Source organism: Geospiza fortis, unplaced genomic scaffold, assembly GCF_000277835.1.
Source record: "Geospiza fortis unplaced genomic scaffold, GeoFor_1.0 scaffold217, whole genome shotgun sequence".
Lineage (NCBI taxonomy): Eukaryota > Metazoa > Chordata > Aves > Passeriformes > Thraupidae > Geospiza > Geospiza fortis.
The window spans coordinates 191,157-207,017 of NW_005054392.1; the positions used below are offsets into that span (position 1 = coordinate 191,157).

The 15,861-nt window shown below is 41.6% G+C and overlaps 1 protein-coding gene across 3 annotated transcripts in view; it reads right to left on the minus strand.

Moving 5' to 3' along the window:
- Positions 1–10,938: 10,938 nt before the first annotated feature.
- MTHFD1L (methylenetetrahydrofolate dehydrogenase (NADP+ dependent) 1 like) overlaps positions 10,939–15,861 on the minus strand; it is a 145,619-nt gene continuing 140,696 nt past the window's right edge. For all 3 annotated transcript variants that reach the window (XM_031060824.1, XM_031060825.1, XM_031060826.1), the window contains one exon: positions 10,939–13,838. The gene's annotated coding sequence lies outside the window, so the exon portion shown is untranslated. The remainder of the gene's footprint in view (positions 13,839–15,861) is intronic.

Consider the following 15,861-nt stretch of genomic DNA (forward strand, 5'->3'; position numbering starts at 1 on the left):
GGGCTGAAGGGTGAAGTAGGTGGATCACATTCATTGAACATCCCAAGGCATGGGTTTTCTTTTAAAAATTTCTGTCCTTCTGATCAGTGAACAGCAGTGCTTCAGGAGTCACTGGGGTTTGCTCCCAAGTTAAAGTTCAATAATAATTCTGGGTGAAAATCTGCCTCTGCTGAGAGCGGTAGAGGAGCTTTGCTATTGATTTGGCACGGGATAAGGTCTCAGCAAGCATGGCAGGGGAGGGAGGTTCTTCTTGACCTTTCTTTTGACAAACTGAGGATGTAAAGAGGGCAGAATAAGTCTGCACCAAGACCCTTCCCAGGACTGCTGAGCTCAGTGAAAATTGCTTTCCCTTTGTTCACGTTTCTGTGCTGAGGGCTCACTGGGTGTCTGGAGGAGGCAATGCAGCAGGATTTAGCATCACCTGGAGTCTCTGACCTGAGCTGTGTCCTTCCAGAGAGCTGCCCTCACTCCCACATCCTGCTGCTCACTGCTGTTGATGGGAACTCTTGTCATGCCTTTTCTGAGGAAAAGGATTGGGTTTTGCCACACTGTGGATATTTTAATCCTTCCTGATTTTGATGTAAAAATTAAAATCTAAGTGCTTGAGTTCTCACAGAAAATTTGGCTTCATTGTGAATTTTAGGGGTTTTTTTTGTCTTGTTTGATTATTTGTCCATTAATGTCAGGCAGGAAAATGTTTTTAAGAGTATTCAAGAAGTGATAGAAATCCAACCATTTCCTATAATTTCCCTGTGGAAAACATAAAAAGCTGAGAAAATAAATCCTCTCCTGTTTCAAAATGAACATTTGGAGATCTATTTATTTCCATTTTTCATCTTGAAAAATAAATTTCTGAAATGTTTTGTCCTGTCTGCCAGATGCTTTTGCTTGAGTCACACATTTTCTCTAAATAAAACCCCCTCAAACATTTGATACGTCCTGTATAAGCAGCAGCACTTCTTACGTGCCTTTGATTATGAAGACCTCTTACCTACTGGCAGTGACTGAGGAATCTCTTGGAAAGGAATAATTCCCATCTTTCAAGAACAATATTTTTTTAATCTTATCTTTGAGTCTTGGATCAATAGGATAAAATCGACATAAGTCTTTTATCAAGCCTATACATTTTATCAAAGGGTTGATCAAGAACTAAAAAGGGATTTGGGTCAAAATCTAAGCAGAAGGATGAAAGACCATGAGTTGTGACATGTCTATCTCTGCCAACAACGTCTATGTTTAAACAAAAGACCTCATTCCTGGTAACCTTGCCATTGATTTTATCTTTAAGCGCCTTGTCTGTAGTCCCACCTTCCTTTCTTCCCCGATCCCAGCAGGGCTGGGTGGGTGTCAAGGGAAGGGCTCCAAACGGTTCAATAGACTTTGGATCAGGCTATTGGTGATTACAGGGCTGCAGTAAAGGATTTTAGGTAACATCTAGGGTGTGTTCAAGCCAGCTTTCTTACAAGACTAGGCAAATAGGATAAAGATACACATAATTTACCATCTTGTATTTTTATTTCAGTATGAAAATGTCATCCAAAACTCCAATTTACCTTTGCCTTTCAGTACTTCAGATGTAACTGTTTTATCTTACAGTGTATGGTTTTGAAATGTACTTTTAAAATTTAAAATATTTTTTAAAATTCTCATTTCAAATTTTCAAAATTTACACACACATTTATTAATTCACCAGAGTATTTTATATAGTTTAAACTATTTTAAACAGCATTGAACCAGTCAGAAGTACTGCTGTATTATTTCTTTTGAACTGAAAAATTAGATGTGTAAACTTCTGTAATCTGAATGCATCTATTTCCACTGTTGATGGCGCACAGCCCATTTAGCCTGCTGTCTCTTTTCCCACTGTTCTCTTGCTTCACCTCTGCTTAAGAATTTTGCAAATTTTGTGTCATTATTTGAATTTTTTTCTCATCTCTCAAACTGTGCTCCAGCAAAGACACAGAACTACAGGAACGTGATTTGCAAATTTCTCTTACTCTCAGCAATTTCAACAAGCAACTGAAATGAGCCATTCCTCTGCCTGGCATTGCTTGGCACACCCAGAGACACCAACCTGCCCGGCTGTGCCTCTCATCTTCCCACCACATAGAAACAGCTGCAGCATTTTGTCTCCTCCAGCAATTCCCCTGGGCCTAATTTTTTGCTCTTCTGTCTCCTCAGTCCCTCCATCCTGTGAACAGTAAGTGTTTGTCAAGCTGGCTTTTACAGTCACTAAATGGTTCTGCAATAAACATCAGGATTGTAATTAAGATGAAAATATTTTTCCTTCTCTGTGTCCTCAGTAAACTGATAGCAATGCTGTAGGTCAGTGTAGAGCTACACAGCACACCACACCTGAACCAACTACGCAAACAGGATTTTTCCAAGCCTGAAGTTCTGTGATGGATCTGCCTTTTCCCACCTTGCTTTGTGTGCAGCTCGTATACAGCAACATTTTTCTGTAGCAGCAGCAGCAGCAGCAGTAGCAGTAATGAAGACCTTGGACGTTTAAGTGAAAGACACAAGTGTGCCCTGAAGAGCTGCCAACGTTTGCTCACCCACAGGTGCAGAGGCAATCTGACCTCTAAAAAACAGCTTCTGAGCCTTTCACCAGAGGCAGCCAAGACATTTCTCACCACTGCAGCTCTCGAACTGCTGGGCAGCATTTACCCAGAGCTCTGAGAAGCTGTTGCATTGTGCCCTAATGGTGTCCAGGTATTGATCATAGGTAAAAGATTGCTAATTACACACATTCCCGTGATTAAAACGTTCCGGCTGAAATGCTGTTTCTAAATTATTCTCTTACACAAAACAGAAGCACTTTCCTGTTGTATCAGACCAAGGTGGTCCCTCCCCAGAAAGAGGGTCCTGCAGAGGTTATGTGTCCTTGGAGCTGCCCAGCTCCTCCAGGGGCACGGGGAATGCACAGGGCATGGCTGGGGCATTGCAGAGGCCAGTAAGCAATAACACCAGCTCTGCTTTCCCAGGCACCACAGAGCAGATAAACAAGGATGGACCTTCTCTTACGTGCCAAGAAAGGTAATGCAATTATTAATCTCATTTCCTCAGACAGAACAAGGGGTGATTTATTTAGTATTTTACTTCTATAACACATTCAGTGTGTGAATTATCCCTTTAATTTTATGCCTTTCCCTCTGCAGCTGCCTTTCACTACAGAAATACTGTAGAAGTCTCATGCTGGCCACAAAGAGAAGTGACCAGGAGTGAATGTCTGGGTCTGATGATCAGCTCCCATGGAGTAAAGCGTGAGCCAGCAGCCCGTGCTCCCGGGGGAAGAAGAAACCATGGGGACACAGGGAGGTCCCCTTGCTGGGGCATGTGAGAGGGACCAGCCCTGGGGATAGCACAAGGCCACAGGTCTGGGAAGGTGAGAGTCAAATCTCAGTAGCTATGCTTTGGCAGGTTCCCAACAGTGGAGGGGAAAATAGTAATTTGAAAAATGATGCCAAGATTAATTTTTCTTACTGTTCCAGGAAACTGTAGTTTCTTAGTGTCTGCCCAAGGACTTGCAAGACAAGTCCTGAATTTGTCCTTCCAGTATGGGCAATGAATAGTTGGAAACTGAGACTTTTGCCATGCGTTGTTGAAACTTTGATGCAGAACTTTCCTCCATCAAATAAAATTGATGTGATTCGAGTATCAGAGCAGCATTGAGGTCCTGAGCTTATTTTCTCCTCTAAAGTAATTTTTTGCTGACTCTCATTCTGTACAGTTTAAAGTGAAGTCAGTTTGCCCTGTTTTGAGTATTTTCTATTCATAAGATGCAATAAAGAGCACTGGGTTTATCCCCTGTTCATAGACCCATTTTCAGGGCTGAGTAGGCCCTAACATGTGAGATTGTAGCAATTTAGGATTTTATGAACATTATCTTGCTTTGCAACAGATTTACAAACTTAAAGCAATATGACTCCTGATTCTAAAATACAGCAACAGAATTGCAACCAGAATTATGAGTTAGTTAAAATATTACATGTAATGAAAGCATAGCCTGGCAAGAAGTGAAATTGGAAAGTTTGTTCCTCATAAATTTCCATATCACCATGGAAAAGATCTTATCTCTCTCCTGTGTCCATTCCACTTCATCTCTCACTGTCTCTCTGCTTTCATGAAATCTACAGTCATTTACTTTTCTGTCAATTTACTGCTTAGGGACTGAATCAGTATTAAGGGATGGACAAACATGCAAAAATATAATGGTCCCATAAAACCAATTTCCTCGAGAAAGAATAAAAATAAGGCTAAGAATGCCCCTTCACTACTTAGTAAGCCTTGGGATAATTTAATATATGCAAATGTATACAAAGTGCCATGGAGGATATAAATTTTATTGAACATTAATTGGAAGTGATCTATGGTATCACACAGAGGTATGAGTGAGCAGGCCATTTCCAGTTTGCATTTATGTGTGTGAAATGTGTGTGTGTGTGCACAGCCCTGGCAGTGATTACCAGTGCTGAAAGTAATCACACGCTGCAGCTGACAAGTCAAAGATCAAGTAGAAGTTTTTTTGTAAAACGGGGGAAATCCTGCTTTGAATAACCAATGACTTGACCTTTGTCAGCTGTTAGTCTAGTCGGTAGCAATTATCCAAAGGAGATTAAATTATCAGTCTCAAGGCAAGGTACTTTGCATTTTGAACAAGACCAGGGATTAAACACAGATACTTTCCGAATGCCAAGGGAGTTTCCAGCAGGATAACGATTTCAGAGGAAAAGAACACTACTGGGAGCAAATTGCAGTTTTCTTCCCCCTTCCTTGCTCCTTTTCCTTAGCTTGAGAGCCCTGAGGAAATCTTACCATGGGCTGGCAACAGCACTGCTGGCTTATCCAGCAGGCTGCAAGTGGGACAGAGATGGCAGCACTTGCTATGCTTGCAAACCAGGCAGGTGGTGTGTGAGTCCTACTGTGGATTCACAAACACCTGTGTGCTAGGTCATGGTATTTTGTGGTTGGATGCTGATTTCTAAGGCCTGACACCCATTCCTGAATACCATCCAGAGTCCCAGGTACATCCACCTCCTCAGGAGCATCAGGCATTTCCCCAGGGACACAGAGACAGCCTACTCTACTCAGGCTGGGCTGAGGGACAACTTGCCTCAGGGGTACATGTTGTGCTGTGACTCATGGCACTGCCAGGACAGCTGGCACAGTGGGCAGAGCTGGCTGCATGGCAGGATTCAGCCATGCCAGCTATTCCCACCAACCTCCCTTAGCAGTGGAGTGGTTCCTGCAGCATGGTCCCACCCACCCCGGGGCAAGGCTGCCTGCATGGGCTGAGGTACCCAGAGCTGGTGGTTTAAACACATCCATCTCCTTTCACAGGAGGGAGGCTGTGGAGTGGCTGCAGCTCTGATGCCTCCACTGGGCAAGGCTAGCTCTGGCCATTGAGCCAAACACCTAACTCCATCAAACACTGCAAGACCCAAACTCCCAGGTAAGGACCTGGTGTGAGTAGGTGTTGCAGTACATGCTGCAGTTGAAACGGCCACAATGCACAGAGCATCATCATACAATTTCAGAAGGCTTCAACCCATACAGGGCAACACCATACCACTTCAGAAGGCTTCAAGCATCTGCCCATACAGAATAACATCACCTCAGAAGGCTGCATATTTCTTGTCCTTCACCCCAACCTTTTACACCCCTCACCTTACTGCATTGCACCCGTGTGTCCCTTTTGAGATTGGTCAGTGCACCTGGGCACTCCATGTCTCATGGCTTTCAATGCTGTTCACCTGATTTTCACAGCTGCAGCCCCACTCCCAATTACTCCAAACTGTGCACCTCCAGGCAGGCAGCACCTGCCCCTGCCAGACCTCATTGTTACAGAGAAACTTAAAGCACCTGAGAGCTGGGAGGTGGAGTGAGAGTTGTTTCCTTTGGGTGTTCAGGCTTTTTCTTCTTGTTTTTCCCCTCAAGTGATTTGAAGTAAGTGATTAGGCCAGTGCTCTGAAAGTCTGCAGGATGTGACTTGGACTGTGACGATTCATCCAAGAGAATGAGCAGGTTAGTGGTCTTAATGTGGCTCCTTTGAGGGTTGTAGGGGAATAGCTGTGCCATGCTTCCACAGTCCAGGGGACTGGCTGGTTCTGGCTGTCCTACCTTTGCAGCAAGCCTTTGGTTGCTCAGCACATTGCATGAATGAGCAAGTCTTTCAGTTTACAGCTGCTAAGCAGCCCTACATCATGTGAGCTAGTCTCTAAACTTGTACACGAAAACACAAATTTGCTTAAAGAAATTTTGTTTAGTAATAAATACAACGTTGAGCATGTGGTGGGACCTGGTGAGCACCAGAGGTCCTTTCCATCCTGAGTGGTTCTGTGTAAGCAGTGTGGATAGGGCCAGCATCTGTACTAGATCTGAGTGAATATTTAGATTCTAAAATATTTTTATTAGAAAAAATATAGAATTATAACCTGCTGACTCTATTCTGGATTCATTACCTCTATAGAAAGTATTTAAAAAAAAATTCTATTTTCATGCTGGGCACTGGCATTTTAATAAATCATGTAGCATTTAAAGCATGTGCTTGAATTTTTGAGTCCAGCATTTAAGTTTATAAATCTTGGGAGAGGATTTTTGTTTTCTGGTTTGTTTTTTTTTAACGTCTGTCATGCACATCTTTCCACATAGTAAACACCTACATCTTCACCTGGTGGTGGGCTGCAGGGAGCAGGATTTGCCCTCTTTGTAGGGTGGGTAGGTATGGGGTGCTCTGGCCAGCCCTTGGCCTTGGTGGCATGATGGCAAATGTCTGCAGTGAGTCCAATGACCCAGTGCTGATTGTGTCTGCAGCGTTCCCAGACATTGGTTTCAAGATCCAGGCAAGGTTTCCTTCTGTCCTGCAGCAGCAGATTGCTGTAAACATTTCTGTAGCTGTTCAGCCTCAAGTCAAGCTGGTTGAGGCAATGTAAAATTCTAGGTCAAAAGGTGAAATGCTGCTAAATTTAAGGTTTAAGTTTATGTAGATGAGTAAATGGTTACTTGGACTGTTTCCATTTCAGTTGCACTAAGTAAGGTATGGCTCTCCCAGCATGTGTCCCTGCCACAGCTGGGTTTCACAGCCACTTCACTTCAGGAGTTATGAAAAAGGTCCTCCCCAAACATGTTTTCCCAAGTATGCAAGCCTAATTGCTCCTGTGCATCCAGGCTTGTCTCTCTAAATGTTTGGATTTGGCTCTGTAGGTTCACTTTATCATCCCTTTTACAGGATTAAACAGTGTATTCTTCTGTCAGTTTGTTCCTACCACTTGTCTTCAAACAGTGGAAAAACCTGAGCATTAGTGAGGTTTGGGGCAAGAATCCATTTGCAGATATGCAAATATATTTGATGGGATCCTCTCACTGGGAGAGAGTGAGGTTTTGGCACTTTTTTCTTTTGTCAGAGCTTAAAGGGACAAAACTGGAATACCAGCAGAAAAGCAGTGTTTTAAGGAATGGTTTTTGCACTCAAGTACTCCTTCCCCAAGCACAGTGTTGGATGATGATGCTGCTGGTCCTCTCTGAAGGGTTAGAAAAAGAAACCATCAGTCTTTTAAACAGCTCGTGAAACTCTTGGTTTGATAATTGCAGGTTGTCTGCACAGCTCCCAGACGTGTTTAAATCATACTGGGTATAACTCTTCCATTTCTGCCTCCAGGCTGGTGTGTGGTTTGTTTGTTGCCGAGTTACTGCACTTGTGGGATAGAGATGTCCAAATTTAGCCAAGGTGAGGTTATCTGTTGCAGTGACCTGCCACAGAGGAGGCACGTATGAGGAGGACTCAGTAAATACAGGAATCTGAGCCTGGAGCCTCCCCCTCTCTGGGCTCCATGGCAATTGCTGCCACCCTTCTGATCCCCTGCAATTGCTGTGGATAATGCCAGACACAAGCTCAATGCCAGATCTTCTTCCTGTCTCTGGAGACCTGGTAATCCATACTGTGAGGAAGAATTGATGGGAAACAGCTTACAACACCTTGCTGTGAATTGTCTCTTGGTCATCTCCAGCAGCATTAACTTTCCAAGTGCATTATTACCACAGAAGATATTTTAGCCTTTTTTTTTAATTGACAACATTTTTCACTCACTGGTCATCTCTTTATCTGCTATTTTCCAGTTACACTTCAACACATTGTGCCGATTTAATGTATTTCTTTAATATCAAATTAGTATTAAAAGTTCCTTTTTCAGCAGCAATTTGCAGTTAGATGCACTTTTGCTTTATATATAGCCTTCTTCAGAACTGTTGGTGCTAAGTTATATACTGCTTCACTTAAAGGAATTTTTTATGTGAGATTTAGTGAAATTACTTCTTAGACTCACCTTGATTTACAACTGCTTTCATACAAATCTGCCCCAAAAGAGTGAACTTGATTCCTATGCTTTGTTCCTTCATTTACCATTTTCATGGTTTTTCTTCTTTTATTATTTTTCATTTCCCCCATACTATTGAGAATTAAATAACTTGGATACTTGGTTATTACTGACAGGACTGAAGTTTAAGGTCTGCCTGACTTTCAGTAGTTCAAGAAGCAGAATTAGATACAGGTTTCTTCCTGGATGACCAAGCTTTTTCCCGGTGTTAATGTCTGACACTGAATGACAGCAGTTGAACATTCTAAACATAGGGGAAAAACCAACCTTTGTATGGCACTGATGTGCAGGGCCTGGTTCATTAAACTGCCACCTCAAGCTAATGTCATAAAGAGCAAATGGGAATTAAAATGTTGGTTTTGTTGCTCTCCCCAGAAACCTCCCTCAGGGAGGGTTCACTTACCTCAAACACTTGGAAAAAAAACAACAGGTTGGCAAATAGACCTTTTTCTGACTGCAATGGAGACACCAAGATGATTGAGATGAGCTGGAGCCGAGTGGGAATAGGTGTCGCACCCAAGCACAGAACCAGTGAATAAAGGGATTTTGTGTCCTTGCAGAGATTCTGTCTGACTGAAAGCTGTGTAGGGTCTGGTCTGCTGTCCCAAGTCAGACATTCTTCTCCCCTTCAGCCTTTCCTCAAAAAAAGAAAATGGAAGGAAATATACTGGAGTTCATATAATGGTGCAGCTACACGTCACGTACATAAATACATGTTTTGTACAAATACAGACATAATTGTATTTTTCTGAAGAATAAATATAAGCTGTGTGTGCGATAAGAGCATGCAGGGCCTGCATTATACAGGCAACTAAGAGGCTGTATCCTGAAAAGCTGAAACTCTTCTTTGGCATTAAGAATGTAACTTTGACCAGATGTTGATGGTAATTGAGTTGAAAGAGCACGATGGAAATTGCCCAGTGGGAAACAATTTAGCTTTTAAAATGTCATAACTTAAACCTTGATTTAGTGTATTGAATAGAAGTGGGCATGACTTGTATTTGACATATCCTCTTTTTTATTAGTACTCTGCAAAGTGAAGTTTTTAAGGTGCCTGTGGTGTGTGTGTGGGGTGTATTCCAGCCCTGGGCTTCCTCAGGGCTAACTTTTTCTGCTAACAGGTCGTAGGAGATGAGCTGTTTACCTTGGAAGGGACCTGGAGATCACCGAGTGCAGGGTTGATTTAATAAGGTTTGTTAGAGTCCTGCCCAGTTGAGCCCATGCTGGTATGTAGCAGTTTAGCTCCTCCCAATGATTACTCAAAAGATCTAAGTTAAAAATTTTACTGGGGAAGCAAATATTGAGGATTTTACATAAAAGCTGCACGCACAAATTGATTCTTGCTCATGCTTGTGTGTATGTAATACATTACACTCGAGCACATGGAGTAGGGAACTATTATTATGACCACACTTGTGAAAATATTTGAATTTAGCTTACTTTATGTAAACACTCTGGCCTTAACTCCACAGTGAATGGTAACATGTATAGCACAGCAGTCCTGTTCTCGGGACAAATGCCTGAAGGAGCTTTCAGTGTTTCCATTCCAACCCTCTCAAGCAGAGGGTCATATCTTGGCCTTAACATTTTTCTCTAAAATATTTTCTCCAAAGAAAATTCTATGAAAGCCTGCATGCTTAAAGGGGGAACACCCTCCCTCACCACCCTAGTAATTCAGTGGAGGGGAGAGTTTGCACATGCCTCCCACACTCACCCCTGGCTGATGGGGTGGCTGTCAGCAGGGCAGACCCATGGGCCACCAAGAACAAACCCAGTGCTTGAGACTTGTTCCATATGGGTAAGGTCCTGGCTGAAACACTGCAGAGAAGCTGCTTGGAAATCTAGCTATGAGAAGCATGTTAAAAACCCAGCACTAATGCCAACCTGGCTGGGACTGCATGTAGCTATTTAGAAAATGGGAGCACTGTCCACTATGTGCCTGCAATGCTCAATACCTTCTACATTTTATTAATTCATGTTCCCAGGATGTTTTCTGCTCTGTTACGGCCTAATGATTTAGCACCCATAATTCTTGAAGCTTTTGCAAGCCTTGTGTTTGAATCCCGCCTTGAGAAGGCCACAGATAATATTCCTGTACCTGACTCTGCTTCACACAAATCCAGCTGACAACTGAGAAGTGAAAAGTGTCCAACTGACCCTTGTATCTGACACAGCCCTTCACGTCAAGGACCAAAGACAGCAGCAAGATTATTCTGGGACCAGGACAGGATGTTAGCCTAATATGTCCTTCCCCAAGCACAAATCAACTTCAAAAGGACTGTACTGATGGAGAAGAACCCATGGACAGCCCTCTAGTGCACAGCCCTTTGTGGCAACAGCCAGGCACCAAACACTTTCCTGGGTTCTGGGAAGCCAGGTAAGAGTCTCATGCTTTGCTCACATCTGGCTTCACCACCCCATGGCTGAGCTCCTCTCCTTCCTTGGCATAGCTGTGTTTAGCTGAAGACATGGGCATGACAAGACTAAATGGCTTATGAGGAATTAACAAAAAAAAAAGGAAAGTCACTATTTAAGTAGACAAGATCATTGAGAGAGAACAGTATTAAATAATGGATGTATTTATTAATGAATTCAGACAGGCACCACTTGTGCAAACTAAATGTTAGCACACAGACTTTATTTTCATGTTCATAGCAACTGAAATTGTGGAAGCTTGAATTTCACACCACAAATGAAGAAACCTGTTGCATGTATTCTGAAGTATTTCAAGGTCATTGCAGAATTAGTTCAGCAGTAGCAATAGCAAAGTATTCAGTCACTACAGAAAGCAGATCTTCTGACAATAAGCAACCGCATGGTGCTAAACACACTTCAGCAATGCAGGGATAAGCTTGGCAAGCTGCCTTATAAAGCTCTGGTTCTGCCATGTGACAATGTTGCTCAGAGTAGATGCAAAAACCAAAGGAGTCCCATAGTCACATCCATGTAACAAGTGACACACGTACCAATAAGACTGATCTTAAAAACTTTTCACGTTAAACTCTCCTGGAGGAAGCGGCTCAGCTGGTGGCCAATAGCTCAATCCCTTTGGATCAAAGGAGCAAAAATGCAATAGCATGAGAGATTTTGCAGCTAGTTAACTAGATGGGGTGGGGGAAAAGCTATGACAAAAGTGGCCATTTCAGCTTTCTTTGAATTACTGAAGCTATCTAAACAATATAACAAATCCTGTGCATATGATAGTAGAAAAATTACAGGATGTTTGCAAACTCTCAACTAAATGAGCTGGAATAGTGTTTTAAGGAGAAACTGCTGGGTCAGATAAATGGTCCCAGCAAGTGTGGCCTGAAGGGATGAAATGGAGACAACACTATAGAAAGTCTCTAATAGCAGCTTGAGATGACTTATAAAACTTGTTGCTCAAACATCCACATCCATACAGAAGCTTCACAGGCCATCAGACAGTGCCACATTTAGCATCCCACACTGCATGGGGACAATTCCAGTGCACCTGCAGGGGAACCGCAGTGACTCCAAGAAAGGCACAATTATGTATTTTTAAAATTTCTCTGGACAAAATAGAGGGAAAACCTTGTTTATTTTTCTTGTAAGGAAGCTACTAGAAAACTAAGTCTTGAAACCACACTTATTTTCTTCCAAAACTCTTTGGCTATTTCTTGGCTAGATAATGAGTGTGTGCAAGACCAATTTACAACACTGTTGTGTGTATGAATAACATTGAGTTGTATTTTGTGGCACAATTTAATAGAAAATATAAGAAATCTCTCTTCCCAGCAGCTCTGAGAGCTTGAATCTGACTTTCTACTTATCATGTTTGTCATGCCCCAGTGTAATTAAAGCATCCACAGTCTAGGCTGTTATGAGCTCTATCGTCTAGTAAGGATAAAATATTAAATTGCTCTAGTTTTTACACTTATCTTCACAGCAATCCCCGTGGTGCTGGAGGACCATGCTATGAATAGCACTGAAATGCAGTCAGCAGACATTTCCGTGCTACTCCAGGGAAGGTACAGACAATTAATTGTCCCCAGTTTGCTCTCCAGTCCATAATTATAGTTTTGAGTTTATAAATAACGAAGCATGATTTTAAGAACCAAAACAAACCCCTCAATTACTACAGAGTTCCTGAGATAATTAAGTCTCCAAACGTAGCTCTGAAGAAGGGAACCAAGGCTACACTGCAAAAGCCCATAACATGCAGATGTGCGTAAGCAGAGCAAAGCGACAGGATGGAAAACGTCACCAGGAAAATAAACTCTCTCATCATTATTTCACCGCTTTTTACCTAAAAAAAACAATGGCCTATTGTCTCGATTCACCCTATTGTTCTGTCGCATTTTTTGTTATTGAAGGAACCAACAGTCAGTCAGCGAGAGTTTCCTGAGGAGTAGCAGTTTGGAAAGTTCAATGCAGTATCCTGTGCCTAAGGCTTGTTTTGCTACAAGTTTTAGGAAAAACGAGGAAAGTTACTGAGACAAATGAAACCACACAGTCTGTAATTCAACTTGTTTGAATGCCCCTTCAAATGGAAATACTCTCCACTTTTACAAGTGTGGCGGTTAAAACCTGCAAAATGAAGTAGAAAAAAGCTGTGCCCTGTCTGCATCCCTGCTTGATGGACGTTCCTCTGTTGTTACTGGGCCGTTGTGTACTGCCAGGGAAGAACTCTAGGTCGGGAGCCAGCACAGCAGGAGGCTTCATTAGCCATGAACAGGAGCAAAACAGCGCTTCAGAAGGAGCAGTGCCCTGTCTGAACAACCAGCTTCACCACAACAAGCACATAATCAGCTGGACAGCCTGTAACACATGCTTCGGATAAAGACAGACCTATGGATACAAGACAGCCGCAGCTTAAGTGTTTCAAAAGATCTTTGCCCAACAAGGAAACAAATTATACATTAAAAACTTTTTACAAAATACATGCTCTGTTCTTTCTCTGTGTAATATCTTCCTTGCTTGAAGCTTGGCTGTTGCCCAAACGCATCCAGAGCAACGCTTGATGATAACTCAAAAATGTGCAGTTAATCTGTGTGTAGTTTCAGCTCTTGAATGCCATGAGCAAAAGTGTACTTTTCAGAGAGAAATAGGCTTGGTCACACAGCATAATCATGTTTATGCAAGTTTTTAGTAGATAGCCAAGATAAAGGAAATACTTCTGTGCACTCCTCTGAGAAAAGACAAAAACTCTGAGTTGAAAAACTGCTCTTTTTCAATGTCATTTTATCCACAAACAAGCGTAAGCCCTAGTAGAGAGCTTCCTGCATTACAGAGAGTAAAACTTTTAGCTTGCCATGTGTTTTTTTTTTTTTTAACTGTACAGCTATATTTCATCATAAAAACTAGTTTGAAGAAAGAGTAAACTTTTGCTCTTTGGTCTATCTTGACATTGCTCCAGAGACACATAACAGGAATATTTCAGATTCATTTTTTGTCTCCTACTTGCAGGAAACAGGAAAGTTGGAGTGTCTAATTTTCAGGCTTCTGAAATGACAAAGATAAGAAATTTATACATTGAAACAAGATATCTTTGCTTTCTTTAAAGAAAAAAAAAAAGGTGTCACATTCTAAAATGAGTGCTTCAGTGAAATGGGATATTTTTGCCTTAACCATAATAAACAAAAATGTATAGTTATGCCATATGCACCTCCTATTTATTATCTGTGCAGCCCTATTAGGTGAGAAACAAAATTTTGTACTCGTACTCCAGCATGATACAGACTTCAGAGTGCATGTTACTGTAGTAATTGTTGCTGACTGAAAGCTAATACTGTGGAATGAGACTAAAGGAAGTAGTTTTTTTGACCATAGGCTCAGTTTAGTGGATGTGAGGGAAAGGTCTTAAAACACTTTCTATTTGTATTTGAATAAATTAAGATGAAAACATCAAACAAATAGTTTGCAAATTTAGAACACCAGTTTTGGTCTCCTCTCTCTTTATGGACTTCTTTATGGCCATGAAGATGCTCACAGGCAGAGCCCTGATTCCTCTCAAGTTCAGAAAAGCTCAAAGTATCCAGGCTGTGTGTTAAAATAATTCTGATGCTTTGCCAGTGTTGAAGAGTGTGAGACACTGTGGGCAGTGGCAGCCTTAGGAGGAGTCACAACCGACTGGGGAGAACAATTTCCCCCATCCTGCCATCAACCCAGATACTCAGAGCCTGCACAGTAAGAGCAGGCATCTACTGCCACTGATTAAACTAGAGGGATCCTTAAGCTCACAAGGGTCCTTAAGAGACTTTACTCATGCAAGTCCAGTTTGGGACTTCCCCTCACTAAGCAAATATTACTTTTTTTTTTTTTCCTTCCTATTGGCAGACTTGCCTCCAGGTAAGTCCTACTCTGACTGCTGCTCTCTACAGACAGCTCCTAAGGAAACAATTTCAACTTTCTTAGTGGATGAGTTGGGTAGTATAATTTAAGTGGCCAGTGACAAAGGACTAGCCAGATTCCTTTGGGTTCATTTCTGTATACTAGTGTTTCATTTTTTTGATAGATCACATTGCTCCTACAGAGAGACTGCAATATTGTCTGCCCATGTATTGGCTATTTGTCAACAGAGGAAAAACAGAGTTGACTTTTATGATAAGGTTTTTGCTTCTATGACATTTTAGACCATGTTCAAATGACTGGTGTGAAGTGGTAGAGAAAAATCAGAGTGGCAAATGACACCCAGTGTTTTAGCTCAGCCAGTGCCTCACACAGCATCCTGAGAAGCAGGAACTTCTGCCTACATCTCTTTCACAGGTCTGAAGATAAGCACTGCAGAGGAGGATATTAACTGCACACTAAAACAACTGTTCTCAGGTCTCATGTTTGTAATGAAATATCTGCAGCTCTTCCACAAATTTCTAAATATTTTTCAGTTAAAATGCCTTAAAGATCTGAATCAGCCCTAATGAGCTGGCAAAACACCATATTATTAGTAATATTACATCATACATTAAATGCTGAAGAATTCAAATTAGATGAAAAAAAACCCCTTGATTTGCCATCACAGAAACAAACCCACAAAGACCTCAAAAGTATAATATCACCTACAGTGTGGGTTCACTTCAGTGTGTATGTGAAAACAAAGGATACTACTAAACTTTTTGACAGAAAGTTGGGAGTAAAGACTACATGGGAATATTATTTCTCTCTTCTTCCAAAATTAGCAATGTACAAATGTAGCACATGAACCAGATGAATTCTAGAGCAAATGAACACTTGATTACCTTGTGTGGTGCTCACTGGGTATTACCATACTCTCAAGGCATTTATTTAGATTGTTAAAGGTAGGAACACAGGTCAGCATGTGCCTATATTGGTGAAATATATATATAACCAAGCTGTTTTTTTCTTTAAAAGGCTTAAACTTAATGAATCATTCATCTATCAGATGCCAACAATACCTCTATAATGAAATTAATTTATTAACAGTTGGCTATATATGTTATTTCCTACTTATTATGTTTTTGTGATTTCGTTAGCATTTCTTTTTATATCTGACAAAACCATCACTGAC